General features: G+C 40.6%; 1 protein-coding gene across 8 annotated transcripts in view; it reads right to left on the reverse strand.

Moving 5' to 3' along the window:
- The window catches only part of PLEKHA4 (pleckstrin homology domain containing A4), a 78,424-nt gene that overhangs the window by 55,121 nt on the left and 6,623 nt on the right, over positions 1 to 16,680 (reverse strand). For 2 of the 8 annotated variants that reach the window (XM_034423245.3, XM_034423248.3), the window contains exon 1: positions 6,986 to 7,679. The exons of 2 other annotated variants lie outside the window; for them this stretch is intronic. The gene's annotated coding sequence lies outside the window, so the exon portion shown is untranslated. Of the gene's footprint in view, positions 1 to 1,898; positions 2,145 to 6,985; positions 7,680 to 16,680 lie in introns of those variants that run through there. 4 more of the 8 variants (XM_034423247.3, XM_087893916.1, XM_087893917.1 and 1 more) reach the window with 3 other exon arrangements.

Consider the following 16,680-nt stretch of genomic DNA (forward strand, 5'->3'; position numbering starts at 1 on the left):
AGCATGATTAAAAATAATAACAACTGTAATGATTTGCATAACATGGGAATATTTAAAGCACTCTGCATTCCTCAGCAAAGGGAATCCTTTGAAGATGGTTATTTAAGGCAGCGTGATTAAGAATACAACCAGTACTGTAATATTTTGCATAACTTTGTAATATTTGAAGCACTTCTCATTCTTTAGCTAATCATCATCCTTACAAATTTATACAAATTAATTTACTTTTAATAGAGCACATGGAGAAAAGTGGAGAAACAAAAGCTCAATCAAAATTATGGCACAGACACTACTTGATTCTCAACAGTTCATTTAGTGAAGTTCAAAGTTAGAGGCACTGAAAAAAAGTGATAACCATTGCAACATCCCCTATGGTCACATGATCAAAATTCAGATGCTTGGCAACTGATTCATATTTATGACGACTGCAGTGTCCCAGGGTCACCCTTTTGAGACCTTCTGACCAGCAAAGTCAACGGGGAAGCCAGATTCATTTTACAACCGTGTTAACTAACTTAACAACTGCAGTGATTCACTTAACAAATATGCCAAGAAAGGTTGTAAAATGGGGCAAAATTCACTTAACAAATATATCACTTAGCAAGAGAAACTCTGAGCTCAAGTCAAGGACTACCTGTAACGCATTATCTCTGTTAATCATTGTATTAGGTCAGCAGTTCTCAAATGGTTTGGTCTCAGGATTCAATTCTTAAAAACAATGGAGAACCCCAAATACACTTTTCTTTATATGGGCTACATCTATTGAAATTTACTGTATTAGAATTTAGGAATTTTAAAATATTTGACTTTGTGGACCCTCTGAAAGGGATCCGGGAATCCTGAAATCACATTCCTTTGAAAACTGCAGTACATTTCTATGAATAGGTACCATTTCAGGTGACTCATGGTGCTCCACAATATCTGATCATACACTTTATATAAATTTTTAATATTTTTAACCCAGGGGCCCCCAACCCCTGATCCATGGATCAGCACCGGTCAATGGCATGCCAACAGCCACTCTGTGCAAACAAGCAAAGCCCCATCCATGGGATGCAGGCAACTTGCAAAATCATGCCACCTCCGGTCCAAGGAAAAACCTTTTTCCCTGGTGCCCAAAAGGTTGGGGGCCACTAGTCTGACCCAAAGTATTTAAAGTGATAAAATTGCAACCTCACCACACTTATGCAGAATAAAGATGCTATCGCCATATAACACAATGCATCTGAAGAGGCAAAGATAACAAATTTAAATTGCCTGGGAAAATGCATACATTATAATCTGAAGCTAAATTTTTAGAAAGCCCTTTCAAAGGCCACACAAGTCATGGGGCCATTGAAACCAAGATCCTTCTCTGTGCCAACACAGCATCTTAATACAGGTGGCTTCTGCTCCTTAGGGACATGCATTCTATATCCTTTAAATGGAAAAGTGACATATAATTTCAAATTATTAGGATAGCGGCATGGCAGGAAAAGCTGCCTCTGAGTTTTCATCCCATCTGTGGAAGGGAAAAAGAAGGAGATCAAAATAGCTAGAATTCCTTTTTAATGCCCTGGAAACACTGCTCGGTGGTTGCAGCAAAGGCACCTGTTTCTTGCTGCTCCTGGAACTGGTACATTGGCAGCCCTGCAGCCTCCCAATCCTTTGCAGGTGTTTGGAATTGTGTCAATTCCCAGCATACCCCGGAGATCCTGCTTTTGCCCTTCCAGGGTTTTGCAAACCAACGTGCCCTGGCTAACGCTCCGCATCACTTTTCAAGTAAAACTTTCTGCGAGCCGGTTATAACAAAACTGGTTAAAACCAGACGTAACACCTCCCGGGAGGCTAGCGGCCAGCCAACTGCGGGAGGAATTCAACAGGTCGAACTCCCCACCCAGAAACTCCCCAAAACTCACAGCCCTTGAGCCTCCGCTCGTAAAAGACCCCCGTCCTCTTCCTCTCTCCCTTACTTCCAGCGGGGCTGATCCTCTCTGGGAGGTCCGGCGACGCGAGCTATGCAACAAGGAGCCCCGATTCTCGCGCAGGGTGTGCCGAAGTGAAGGGCTGGGTGGGGTTTTTTCCCCTTTGGAATAGTGTTTAAGTGTAGCTGGCGCTGCTTCCTCAGCCGTTGGATGGCTTCGTTTATTCATCCGCTGGCATTTGAGGCCGGCAGCTGAGACAAAGGGGGTCGGGGCAGCTGGTCGCGGGGGCGAAAAAGCATACTTGGCATCGGTCACAGCGGTTGTGTCTCCGCATAACCCGGGCCCCACCCAGAAGCCAGAAGGCGCCTCCTGCCACTTTCGCCCTATGCTTAAAGTGGGAGGGTGGGAGATAAGGATCTTAGATGGGAGTCCCAAAGGTGATTTTTCAAGAGGCAACTGGACTTTCTTGAAGCCGCAGAAGCTTCTTGGATGAGAAGTGAAAGGTCTTCAAAGAAAAACAAAGTCCTCTTGAAAAAAGCACCCTGACCTGGATGCCTGAGAATCTCCACAGATACCTTAGATGGGAGAACTGGCAACTAATGCCAAAGTAACCTAAGTTTTTTTTTTCCTTTTGTTCCTTTACCAGCACTGCTTCCTCATGGGAAGGAAAAACAGCCCAGCATGGGAAAAACTCACATTCTTAATTTACAGATAGTCCTTGAATTTAACAACAGTTCATTTAGTGACCCTTCAAAGTTACAGTGGCACTGAAAAAAGTGACTTAGGTCTATTTTTCACACTTAACAACCATTGCAACATCTCCATGGTTAAGGGATCAAAATTCAGATTCGTGGCAACTGGTTCATATTTATGACACTTGCAGTATCCCAGGGTCATGTGATCTGCTTTTTTGCAACCTTCTGACAAACACGGTCAATGGTGTTACCAACTCAACAATTGCAACGATTCACTGAACAGCAGCAACAAGAAAAGTCATAAAATGGGGCAAAACTCACTTAACAAATGTTTCGCTCAGCAACATAAATTTTGGGCTCAATTATGGTCTTAAGTCAAGGACTACCTTCTGGCTGGTTGTGATGTGTAATGAAAAAACACAGGAGCCCAGCAACCCTTTAAAATCACAGAATTGGCAATCAGGCGCAGAAGAGTTTGGGAACGTGGAGTCAGGCTGTAAACTAAACCATAACTCTGTTTAGCCAGATAGAACATAATTACCTGAGATTAACTAACTATGGTTCATTCAGGTAGGGCTATGGGGTTTAGATTGCAGAAATTTGGGGAACCAATAGAGGGCAAGACAGACATACAGGAACTCTTTCCGGCCGTCTATTTGTCCTCTGGAGTTAAGATAACTGAATAAATAAAATAAAATATAAAATTTTAAGCATCGCAGTCCCCCGCCCCATACGCACACACATGCGTACACAGATTAGATAGAATCATGCAGCACGTTAGGTTAAAATAGTCAAAATACACATAGTCATTATTGTCAAGCTTCAGTATGAGATCAATGTTGTTGCTAACTGGCATCTGTTTTAAATCCCGGTGGCCCCTTTAGATAGCCTAATCTAGGTATGAAGCTCTTGGTAATAAACAATCTCTCTTAATAGGAAGAATGAACAGGCGTTGAATAAATGCATTTTAAATAAATGAAGTCATGTTAGTTGGTCTCCACCCCTTAAGTTATTTTCTGGCCATCTGAAACCTCCTCTGGGCTTGGATTCCTGTACTTTGGCCCTGAAATTAAGCCTCATTAAGGGTGTTGGTCCCAGCAGGGCAGGAAAAGCCTCTGGGAGTGCAAATAAGGATTTTATCCATATCTCCAGTGTTTCCCATAGCCCTGTGGTGCAAGCCACAATGACATCATCAGAGGTGGTATTCAGCCGGTTCATACCGATTCGGGCGAACTGGTAGCAGCACCCCACCCACGCCCACGTAATGCCGTCCTATTTAACCACATTTTCGAGGCCGGGCGCATTTGCGAAAGGCGTGCATGCGAAGAGCACGCATGCGCATGGCAAACCGGTGGTAACAATATGTGGAACCCACCGCTGGACATCATATGCTTCACTGTGCCATTTGGGTGATGATGTCACTGCTCCCCTTATACATGTAGTTTTCAACTTACAACAGTTCATTTAGTGACCATTCAAAGTTACAATAGCACTCAAAAAAGTGACTTATTACCATTTTTCATACTTATGACAGTTGTGGCATCCCATAGTCACGTGATCAAAATTCAGGTGCTTGAGCCTTGAAATTACTAGGTTATGAGATTCAAAGGCCCTGCCAATTCAATAAGGGACACACCCCTTTCCATAGGTGTATCCCTAGTTAAAATATTCCCACTGGTTTCAGTGGGACAATTGGAATTGTTTAAATTGCCAATTCAACTGTATTTACTTCACAAAGTGAAAACAGATTGGAGAGAATAAAGAAAAGAGAAAATGAAACTAGAAAGTGACGTACTCCTTCCTCATCTGTTTCTGAATGCTAGCAAAAATATCCATATACAGATAGTCCTCGACTTATAACAGTTCATTTAGTGACTGCTCGAAGTTATAACAGCACTGAAAAATGTGACTTATGACCGTTTTTCATACTTAACGACATTTGCAGCAACCTCATAGTGACGTAATCAAAATTCAGATGCTTGGCAACTGGTTCATATTTATGACGGTTGCAGTGTCCTGGGGTCATGTGGTCACATTTTGCAAACTTCTGACAAGTAAAGTCAATGGCAAAGCTAGATTCACTTAACAAATGTGTTACTAACTTAACTTCAATGATTCACTTAACAACTGTTACAAGACATGTCATAAAATGGGGCAAAACTAATTTAACAAATGTCTCACTTAGCAACAAAAATTTTGGCCTTAATAAAGGTCATAAATCGAGGATTACCTGTATATCCATGGGCCTTTCTTTTTTGGAATGTGCTTATCAACTAACAGGGACTTATCTTTGTAGGGCCCCCTGAGCCACAAATTAGCCAATTATATCTTAGAATTTTGCACACTCAGCCTGTGCTTCATTTGCAATTGTGGGCATAACATGAACCCTAAATAATGCAATATAGTATAGAATGGAATAGAAATAGAAATAATAGAAATAGAAAAGAATAGAACAGAATAAGAGTTGGAAAGGACCTTAGAAGACTTATTTATTTATTATTTATTGATTAGTTCAATTTATATGCCACCCTCCTCCGAAGACTCAGGGCGGCTTACAATGCACTTATAGCAATAGCCTTCATTCTTTTGTATATACCTGCTTATTAGGGCTTTTGGCCCCCCATAAGCGGTGTTTCTACAAAGTCAGCTTATTCCCCCCACAATCCGGGTCCTCAATTTACCTACCTCAGAAGGATGGAAGGCTGAGTCAACCTTGAGCCTGGTGAAATTTGAACTCGCACTAATTGCAGGCAGCTGGCAGCTAAGTGCTACATAACAGCACTTAGTCCGCTGCACCACCAAGGCTCTTCTCTTCTAGTACAACCCACTGCTGAGGCAGAAAACCCTATACCGTTTCAGACAAATGATTGTCCAGTCTCTTCTTAAAAACTTCCAGTGTTGGAGCATCCACAACTTCTGAAGGATAGTTGCTCCAGTGATTAATTGTTCTGTCAGGAAATTTCTCCTTAGTTCTAGGTTGCTTTTCTCCTTGATTAGTTTCCATCCATTCCTTCTTGTCCTGCCCTCAGATGCTTTGGAGAGTAGCTTGGCTCCCTCTTCTTTGTGGCAGCCTCTGAGATATTGGGACACAGCTATGATGTCTCCCCTAGTCCTTCTTTTCATTAAACTAGATATATTCCAGAAACTGTTCTTTATATGTTTTAGCCTGCAGTCCCCTAACCATTTTTGTTGCTCTTCTCTGCACTCTTTCCAGAGTTTCAACATCTTATTTACAATGTGGCAACCAAAATTGGATGCAGTATTCCAAGTGTGGTGTTACAAAGGCATTATAAAGTGGTATTAACACTTAACATGGCTCTTGGCTCTATCCCTGTCAGCTTTGGAAGACATATTAGGCTTCCAAGCTTCCACCTTCTCATGTGTGGGAAAGTAGGAGGGGGGATTTAATTGAGGGTTTGAATTTAAGACAAAACAGCATTCTTCCCATCGGTCAAGGTCAGGACGATCCTGCATCTGGAGAAGGAGTGGTTGGAGTGATGTCTCGAGATGGGACGGATGGTGATTGGAGCACGTGATGGACCGATGAGTGAGGGGATGGTTTGGGGGGTTTTGATTTACTGAGGGAAAACCCGGACTTCTCAGATTCGGGTTTTCCCAAGATGTGCCAGTATACCTACTCTAATAAATGGAAGTTTGAGAAAATGCTTACCTCAGAGTTTTTAATTGGAGCAAAGGTTTTTCTGGAACTCTGACAATCCCTCTGTTAATGCAGCCTAGAACTTTGTTGGCTTTTTTGGCAGCTACAGCACACTGATGGCAGTAAGCTATGGTTCAGTTAATTATGGCTGATTAGGATGCTGTAGAGTCACAACTACTACAAGGCAGGAAGATAAAGTTGCTCTTGAACTCAAAGAATTACCTCTGTGAACACACAGCTTTTATGGAGGCTCCCCAGAGCAGAAATTTATTATGCACATAATAAGCAGTAGAGCTTCAATACTATGGCCCCTTATTTTGTTTGCCCCCACCCCTTCTGCAGATATCTATTCTTCAAACCTCTCTTCATTTTTTTCTGGGAATCCCAACTTCTGTGTCTGCTGCCCTCTTCCCTTCTTGTCCCTGATTGCAGGGAAATATCACTTTTGTTTGCAATCTTGCATTGTTTGTTTGCAAAGAGTTGCTGGAATCCAATGGTGGCCAGTAAGCAGTGGTGGGATTCAGCCAGTTTGCACCACTTCGGGAGAACCAGTTGTTAACTTTCTGAGCAGTTTGGCAAACTGGTTGTTGGAAGAAATCATTAGGGCAGAGAACCGGTTGTTAAATCACTTGAATCCCACCACTGTCGGTAAGTCACCCACCCCCAACCTGGGAACCTGCAAATACAAGGGAAATAATAAGATGAAAGGGATGAATCACTGCTCTTACCTGGCTTCTGTGTGGTAGCCAAATCTCTAGGCAGATTGAGGAGAAAAAGTTGGACCACTCTCCTTGGAAACGTTTTGATCCCAGGAAATTTTCTGTCTTCCTTGGTTCCCACAGCTGTAGCTCTTGGGCATTAGTATCGGGGCACGGTACCCTCTTCTATTTGTGCCAGTTACCTCTCATCTTCCTTCTCTAATGCTACCCATTCCTTTCAGCACTGCTTCTGGCTGTTCCCCCACTTCTCTTATCACTCTGTTTCTCCTCCCACTGTAGTCCTCTTATCTATTCTTCTGTTCTCCACCTCCCCATTTCCCTCCACCTCCCCATTTCCCTCCAATTCCCCCTCTTGTTTGCCTCTGTGTTGTTCAGCTTCCTAGTTCTTAGATATTGAAGTCTTCAACCCCCTGTGATTAATCTTCCTAATCATGTTTTTTCTCTCTCTCCCTCTGTTCTTCTGGCTTTTCCTTTGCCGCTTTAGGGAATGAGAGGAGAGAAAGAATAAAGGAAAGCTATTGAATTTCAGTCCTGAGGTTCTATCACTCCACCTTCCTGGGGGCTTGGCTTGGGGGAGGGTAAACCATACAGAGAAAGGGAGGGAGGTTCACAGGAGAGGTGATGGGCGCCACAATTCCTGACCTTAACTCTGGGAAAGGAGTGGTCTCAAAGCTTTAGAAAAACAGAGAACTAGGAAGTTGACAGAAACATTTTTGACTGGTGAGCTGGAGTGGGTTTGATGTCCCCTTGAGGTTGGGAGAAGAAGCCAGAGCCTCTGGCACCCCCTGGTGGCTAAACCCTTTTAGAAAATGGGCCATCGTTGCAACAAAGGCCATCTACTTCTTAAAATATTTTTGATTCTTAGCTCATCCATGTGTCTGGCAGGGATAGTAGAGTTGTTTTAGATTGTTCCTTCATATTAGGGGTGAGGAAGCGAAACAAAATAGCAGTAGCATTGAGAGCTGTTTGAACAATCCCCCTTTCCTGAGTCAAATATATTTTTCTTGAAATGAAAAATAAGCTCAGACAGTTTTATTTATTAGAATAAGGAATAAGTTGAATCTTTTGTAAAATGATGATAAATTTCCGTACAAATACAGACACTCTAAACTGGGTTTTAACACAAAATACCTCAAACTTCCCCAAAGCAGCAGAAGTTAATTATGGCCAGATCAATATTCTTCCAAGATATGAAAAGCAAACATGCTGTTTATGGAAAGTTCAAAGTATTCTGTGATCCTCTGGGTTCCAGATGTGTTAAGATTATAGCTTCCAATTATTTCTGTGAATCATAGCCCTAATATGAAAGACAAAGAATGACTCTGACCAGTTGTGAGTAAGAGCACAAATTAGGGAAGACGCTGCAGTGATAACAGTGGCAAAATGTAGTTATTTTTTCCACTGTTGTTCCATTTGCAGATAGTCATCTAGTCACTTATATTTCCTGAGGAAGGTTGAAGCACAACATCATTTACAGGACTACTCTGAAGAATATTCCGAGTATTTGGAGATAAGTCTGTTTGGAATTGGACTGGGCAAGTTCTATAACCTTTCTATATTACAGGATCGTCTTCTGCCACCAATTGCCTCCCACCGGCCAGTTCGCTCCCACAGAGAGGGCCTCCTCTGGGTGCCGTCGGCCAGACAATGTCAGCTGGCGACCCCCGGGGGAGATCCTTCTCTGTGGTGGCACCTACCCTCTGGAACAATCTACCCCCAGAGATACGAGTGATCCCAGACCTCAGGACTTTTGTCGGGCCCTTAAAACCTATTTTTTTCAGTTAGCCGGGCTGTCCTGATTTTATGGTGGGTTTTTAAAATTTGAAATTGGTTTTGAATTGAAATGTTTTAAATTATGGGCCAAACTTTATTTAATTATTTTAAATCTATTTTAACTTTGTGTACAAATGTTTTACTTTGGCTGTTCACCGCCCTGAGTTCGAAAGGAGAAGGGCGGTATAGAAATCTGAAAAATAAATAAATAAACCTGATGCAAACCCCCAAAATGCAGTGTGCATGTCCCCCGCACATACCTTGCCTGCTCCCCTGTGCATGCGCATGCCCCTTGCACATGCCCCGACTCCAACCCCAGCACATGCGCAGCAGAGACCTGACGAGCAGCTGGCTGGTGGGAGGCGCGCACGTATGTGTGGCGGAGGTGAACTGGGGGGGCAGCTAGTATGCCCATAGGTTCACCATCACGGACGTATTAGATCCATGCCCATCCTAGTGTTGGAAGAATGTTCATGTGGTTCAATTCCATGCCAGGAGAAAGGCACTGGAGACAAAATGGAGGGTGGAGGCTGATTGGATTGATGAAACAGAACCACCAAGTATGTGTGATTCTGGGTAGCTGACCACATGGAGTTGAGAGTGGGTGGTTTTTATACCTTCTCTTGGGTTTTGCACTTGAACTTCCTGTACCTGTGCAAGAACATGTATTCTATTGGCTGTTGTAGGGGTCATAGCTGGCTCTGTAGGTTGTCTCAGCTAAGTTTGGTTGAAGCCTGGAGGGTGATGCAATGTTCCCAGGAGATTATGCAATGTGGTGAGCTCAGCTGCTAGATGATAGTGGGTTAATCCTGGGGGGTCATGTTTTAACCCCATCATCCCGGAGCTGGAGGTCTTTTGTTTTGTAGATAGCGTGGCCCAATCTTTCTCAATGGGCACAAAATATCTGCTGGGGGCTATTAAGAAAGCCTCGGGGGATGCTTTTTTTCTCCGAGAGCATGTTTCTCTATTTCTCCTTTAGGAAAATATAATATTCTGCCTTTTTAATATTTCTCAAAATATTTCATTCTTCTAGGAAAGGGGTGGGTGCTAACTTCCTACACTAGCAAGTGAAGTCCACTTGGGAGATGATCTGTAGTTGGGTCCTTGTGGTGGTGTCATCATCCTTAAGGGAAGATATAGCTTTGCCTGCCTTGAAATAGCAGTAGTACACTGCTTCTTCAAGAAGCCATTGATGGACTCAACGGTTCTGGAAAAAATCTCTTCCATCTCTCACTTCATTTTTTAGAAGATTTTTGAAAAGGTTATTGGGCTATGGTTTCAGAGACTCCTGGAGGAAATGGGTTGTCAAGACCTTTTTCAGTCAGATTTCAGATTGGGAGATAGTATTGAGACACCATTGTTTGCTCTTGTTGATGACCTCTGGTGCAGCCTGGATGGCGGTCATACAAATGCCCTGGACTTTTTCATATCTTAGCAGCTTTTGATAGCATCTATCATGGTATCCCTCTGGATGGTGTACTTGGATTAGGAATAGAGAGCATAGTAGTGTGATCATTCTCCTTTTACTACGGTTGGTTCCACTCAATGTTAACAAGAAGGTGCAAGGGAAAGATTGAGCCCCTAAAGCAAGATCATCCATCACTTGGAAGTCAGAATTCTGGGAGCTGAAGTCCACAGATCATAAAGGGGCCATAATTGCCCACCCCTGCAATAAACCATGCAAGAACTCCCAAGGACTGCAGAAGGGATCAAGCACAACAAACTAGCAAGCTTCTCAGGGCCTGCAAATGCCTTTTCACTACATCTCCCTAATGAATATTGCATAGCGAAATACGCTGCTTGTCACACTTTCCTGTATGCACTCTAGCTGCTGTGGAATCTCATCTCCTCCATCAGCCAATATCCCGTGATTAAATAAGCACAGTGAGTACTTGCAGAATTGTTTAGCTGAAGTTTCTTTCTTTCTTCTCTATCAACAATAGAGAAGGTATATAACTACAATCATCATAATTAACAAAAATGTAAATAAGCCAATATAAAAAGAAACTTAGTTAAAATTATTTGGTTATATTATTACTACCCTGTTTTCCCCAAAATAAGACATCCCCTGATAATAAGCCCAATCGGGCTTTTGAGCGCATGGCAATAAGTATATCCTGACAATACACTGTATTCAAAAATGTTTATGAATAAAATTATTTTTTTTTTAAAAAATAGTGGTTCTCTGAATTTGAGAAAGTGATAATAGAATGCATGGCTTAGTTCCATATCCTGACATTTATCAGACTTGACTTCGGAACCTACATATTTTGTCCTTGATGTGACTCTTTTAGGAGATAAAGTTTTTATAATCCAATACAATTTATAGGGGGGGTCATAGCTACATTCACACTTTGTACTAAATCATTCTCAGCTTTATCATAGTTTACTGAATATATTTAAATTTAAGTTCCCATAATACAATAAACCAAATCAAACAAACTTTGTGGAGCATTGCAGTACAATTCCCAAAAATTGATAAAGGGATGACTAGAGGCAGAGATTTATTCAAATTATTCCACTGATTATCATTCAAATGCACAAACATTCAACTGCCAGTCTGACCACTGAAGTCTCACTAAGAGGGTTGTCACTCTAGAAAAAGCTGGTCTAATTCCTAGCCCTGATAAATCATGATCCAGAGCAGTATTTCTCAACCTAGCAACTTTAACAGATGTGCAGTATGCTGGCTGGGGAATTCTGGGAGTTTAAATCTGTGCATTTTAAAAGTTTCTGAGGTTGAGAAACACTGATGCCCAGGTGTCTCCAGATTAGGAACGTAAACATCCCCCCAAAAAAGTAAATTAGTATCCGCTTCTAGAACAGTCTATGTAATTGGTGAAATATAGTGTCTTCCATCAACAAATCACATCTTTGTGATCTCTGGCAATACAATCCTGTGCATCTCTTCACAGAATTATTGTTCTACTGACTTCAGTGCCTCTTGCTTCAAGCTAAGCACTTATAGGGTTACAGATTGAGTTCTGCTGTTGAAAAAGCCCATCAAGTTCAACTTCTGATCTGCTAATCCTTTGTTATCCTCATAATCTTGTTTTTGTAAACTCTATCCCATTCTGGTATCTCATTTCGCCCTCATTTTTATCCTCCTATATCACCAAGCAGCAGGACACCTCAACTGGTGTTCCACCTGCTTCACACAGTTATGCACAGTGGTGGATTGCCCCCAGTTCGCACCGGTTCTATAGAACTGGTAGTAAAACCAGTGGGAGGCTCCACCCACTGACCCGGATGTCATAAAAACGCTTCTGCGCATGAGCAGATGCTTCTGCACTTGTGCGCGCGGCCCCGTTGCGAACCGGTAGTAAAGGTAAGTAGAACCCACCCCTGGTTATTCATAAGATTTTTCCATAGTGTCCTCAATTTGTTTTCATTTGCAAAGACAGATATAAATTAGTATCAGATTTAGTCAAATAATTTTTATTTCATTTAATTCAGTTTAGGTACTGCCTGATTCCAGACTGACTTTGGGTGGCTTGCAATATACAGGTAGCCTCCACTTACAACAGTTCATTTAGTGACCCTTCAAGGCTACTACGGCACTGAAAGACTTATTACTGCTTTTCACACTTATGACCATTGCAGCATCCCCTGTGGGTCTTACGATCAAAATTCAGAAGATTGGCAACTGATTTCTATTTATGATGGTTGCAATGTCTGGGGGTCATACGACAAGCAATGTTAATGGGGAAACCAGATTCACGTAACAACTGTGTTACTAACTTTACAACTCGAGTGATTCATTTAACGAGAGTGGCAAGGAAGGTCGTAAAATGGGGCAAAATTCAATTAACAAATTTCTCGCTTAGCAACAGAAAGTTTCTGTAAGTTAACCCACTTGAGAGATATTGCTTCAAAATGTTTTGTTCCATAACATATCATTTTGCCCAATTAAAGGTTACAGATATGACAAGTAGTCCTCGACTTACAATAGCTCATTTAGTGACTGCTCAGTTACAGTGTCACTGAAAAAAGTGACTTATCATTGTTTTTTCACACAACTATTGCAGAATCCCCATGGTCGTATCATCAAAATTCAGACACTGGGCAATTGAATCATATTTATGACGGTTGCGGTGTCCCCAGAGTCATATGATCTCCTCTTGTGATCTTTTGACAAGCAAAGTCAATGGGGAAGCCAGATCCACTTAACCAACCGTGTTACAAACTTAACAACTGCAGTGATTCACTTAACAACCGAGGCAACTGTAGCAACAGAAATTTTAGGCTCAATTGTGGTCATAAGTCAAGGACTACCTGTATGTTAAAGACCAGCACCTTGACTAGCACCTGGAAACAAATTGACAACCAGTGCAGCTTGGGAAACAGAGGTTCATGTGGGCATACTCATCATGCTTATGTCCCTTCCTTCTGGACCTGTTGAAGTTTCTGAGTTCTTTTTTTTTTTCAAGTGCAGCCCCATATAAAGCACATTGCAGTAGTTGAGCCTTGGAATTACTAGGTTACGAGATTCAAAGGCTCTGCCAATTCAGTAAGGGACACACCCCTTTCCATAGGTGTATCCCTAGTGAGAATATTCCCACCGGTTTCAGTGGAACAAATGAATTGTTTAAATTGCCAATTCAACTGTATTTACTTCACAAAGTGAAAACAGATTGGAGAGAATAAAGAAAAGAGAAAATGAAACTAGAAAGTGACGTACTCCTTTCTCATCTGTTTCCATATATAGGTAGTCCTCGACTTACAACAGGTTGTTTAGTGACTGTTCAAAGTTATAACAGCACTGAAAAAAGTGACTTCTGGCCATTTTTCATAGTAACAACTTTTGCAGCATCCCCATGATCATGTGATCAAAATTCAGATGCTTGGCAACTGGTTCATATTTATGATAGTTGCAGTGTCCTTGGGTCATGGAATGACATTTTGCGACCTCCTGACAAGCAAAGTCAATGGGGAAGGCAGATTCACTTAACAGTCAGGATGCTAACTTATCAACTGCAGAGATTCACTTAACAACTGTGGCAAGAAAAATTGCAAAATGGGGCAAAATTCACTTAACAAATGTCTCACTTAACAACATAAATTTTGGCCTCAATTATGGTCGTAAATTGAGGACTAACTGTATAATGAATTATCTCTGCTCTGTCTTGATCAGATCATACCCAGAAGATTATATCCAGGTGCGGATCCTGCATTTTAGAATGAACACAGAGAAACTGAAGTATGGAAAAGAATGTTTAAGGAAAAACTTACAAGGAAACTTTGGAGGCATTGAGTACATTTAAGCTGGAGAAGGGAAGACTACAGGATATAAACGTCTTTACAAACCACGAGGGTGCTGAAATGGACACATGTGGCATGAGATAATTGTGCAAATGATACATATTAGATATTGCATCATTTCATGTCATGACCTGAGGCAAGTACATTATCTATGTTATATGGATGACGCACTGCATGTTGTTGCATGCTCTTAGTATAGAAAAAATGCCTTTAATATTTTTAAAATCCTAAAAAACATTACCTACATTAGAACTTTGGTGTTTATATTTAAAGGACTGCAGCTGAAGGAGCAACTGAGGGTCAGAGGTGGTTAAAAAAAAGCAAAGAATATTAATAAGAATAATTTGTGTTGGCAAGGCTTAATTATTTCCTGAGCTTTATTGCTTGCTAGGAATGCCAAGTATTTAGAGCTCATAATCTTAGGTTCACAAGAATGAAGGATCTAGGAATATATTAATCGTATTTCTGCATCAATGATGACAGACATAATTCTTTTAGAAATAAGATAAATAAGTAAACAGTATTGTTCCTTTGCATAATGTATAGGAAAGAAGAAGGAAAAAAATACATACAGAATTAATCACCTCTTCATCACAACAAGTATAAAAATTTTTAACACCTTATCACCTTCTCTTAAAATACAATAAACAATCTTTTCATCCCATATTTCATCTCACCTATAAACAGATCCTTAAAATTCAGCAAAAGTCCATTAAGAATTACCAGAAATAAAATCGTATCTATTTTAATCTTGATCCAATAAACTCAAATTGTATTTCTTCCTTTTACTTTTAAAAATTTTGATTTTTAATCCCTTCAAATAATGTCCTAGAACCTGTTTTCATTTTCTTTGTCCCTTCTAATAAAATCTTTCAGAACTTTAACAGATCTCTTATGTATGTCCAATATAGAACTAAGTCCTTCTTTTGATCTGCCATTTGTATATTTATATATTTAAGTCTACCTTTATTTTTTTTATAATTTTTCCTCTCCCTATATGCCTCTGCAACAACAACAACCTTGTTAAGTGGATTGGATTGTGAGAAAAAGTGACTTAGTTTTCATTATTAAAGCATCATCTTGTTTCATTTGTATATTCGGTCTAACATCTTTTTCCATATCATTCTTCCTCTTAAATCCACTTTTAAATCCACTTTCAGATCAGTCTCAGTCTCAGTCTCAGTCTCAGTCTCAGTCTCAGTCTCAGTCTCAGTCTCAGTCTCAGTCTTATTTATTTATTTATTTATTTATTTATTTATTTATTTATTTATTTATTTATTTATTTATTTAATGTGTATGCCGCTCCTCTCCAAAGACTCAGGTTGTTGAATAAAACTTGTTCCTTTTCAATAATGTATTTTAAAAACAGTCTACCAATAATGGCAGACACTTTTAAGATTAATTTCTGGATCCATTGCTCACCAATATTTTGCAATATATTCAATGTTAAAATATTTTGCTCCATTTTGTGTTGGTAAGTAAAATTTAAATGCTCTTTTCTTCTAATTGTAATCTTTAGTTCCTTCTAGTTCCCTATATTGTACAATGTTCAAATTTTCATTTGACCATGTTTTAATAGTTTAAAGCAAGAGCATGTTCCCACAAAAGTCTTTTCTTTTCCTTCCTTCCTTCCTTCCTTCCTTCCTTCCTTCCTTCCTTCCTTCCTTCCTTCTTTCAATTTTAATTAATTTCAAAATCTTATTTCAGTCCATCTGGACCCTTAGTTCAAATGTAAGTTTCCAAAATTAATATTTTAATAATCTTTTTTGCTCTTTATCTCAAAAGAAGAGGTATTTTTTTTTAAAATTCACTAAGGATTAAAGAAAACTCAGCCAGTGCATGTTTTAAAATTTATCGATTGAAAGGTTCTTAATAGTTGAAAAGCAATGAATAAGCAGTTTCCTAAAGTGATTGAAATGAAGGTTGACAATACAGGTAATCTTCTACTTTTGACCACAATTGAGCCCAAAATTTCTGTTGCTAAGTGAGGCATTTGTTAAGTGAACTTTGCCCCATTTTATGACCTGCAGTTGTTCAGTTAGTAACACGGTTGTTAAGTGAACTAGCTTTCCCTTGTCTTTGCTTGTCAGAAGATCGCAAAAGGGGATCACGTGACTCTGGGAAATTGCAACAGTCATAAATATGAGTAAGTCACCTTGTTCAGGTTGGCAACTTTGCCTGTCAGACATCAACTCCCAGAATTCCCTTTGCTGGCTGGGGAATTCCAGGAGTTGAAGTCTGCCAGGCTTAAAGTTGTCAAGATTGGAGACCCCTGACCTAGTTCCTGAATTTTGATCACATAGCCATGGGCATGCTGCAAAGGTTGTAAATGTGAAAAAATGATAATAAATCCCAGAGGTGGGTTTCAGCAGGTTCTGACCAGTGCTGGAGAAACGGTAGCGGAAATTTTTAGTAGTTCGGAGAACCAGTAAATACCACCTCTGACTGGCTCCACCCCCATCTATTCTCTGCCTCCCGGGTCCCAGTTGATTGGGAGGAAATGAAGATTTTGCAGTAACCTTCCCCTGGATTGGGGAGGGAATGGAGATTTTACAGTATCCTTCCCCTGCCAGACCCACCAAGCCACACCCACAGAACCAGTAGTAAAATTTTTTGAAACCCACCATTGATAAGTCCCCTTTTTCAGTGTCATTGTAACATAAAATGAA

This window comes from Pantherophis guttatus, chromosome 4 (genome assembly GCF_059756535.1).
Source record: "Pantherophis guttatus breed Tessera chromosome 4, ASM5975653v1, whole genome shotgun sequence".
Lineage (NCBI taxonomy): Eukaryota > Metazoa > Chordata > Lepidosauria > Squamata > Colubridae > Pantherophis > Pantherophis guttatus.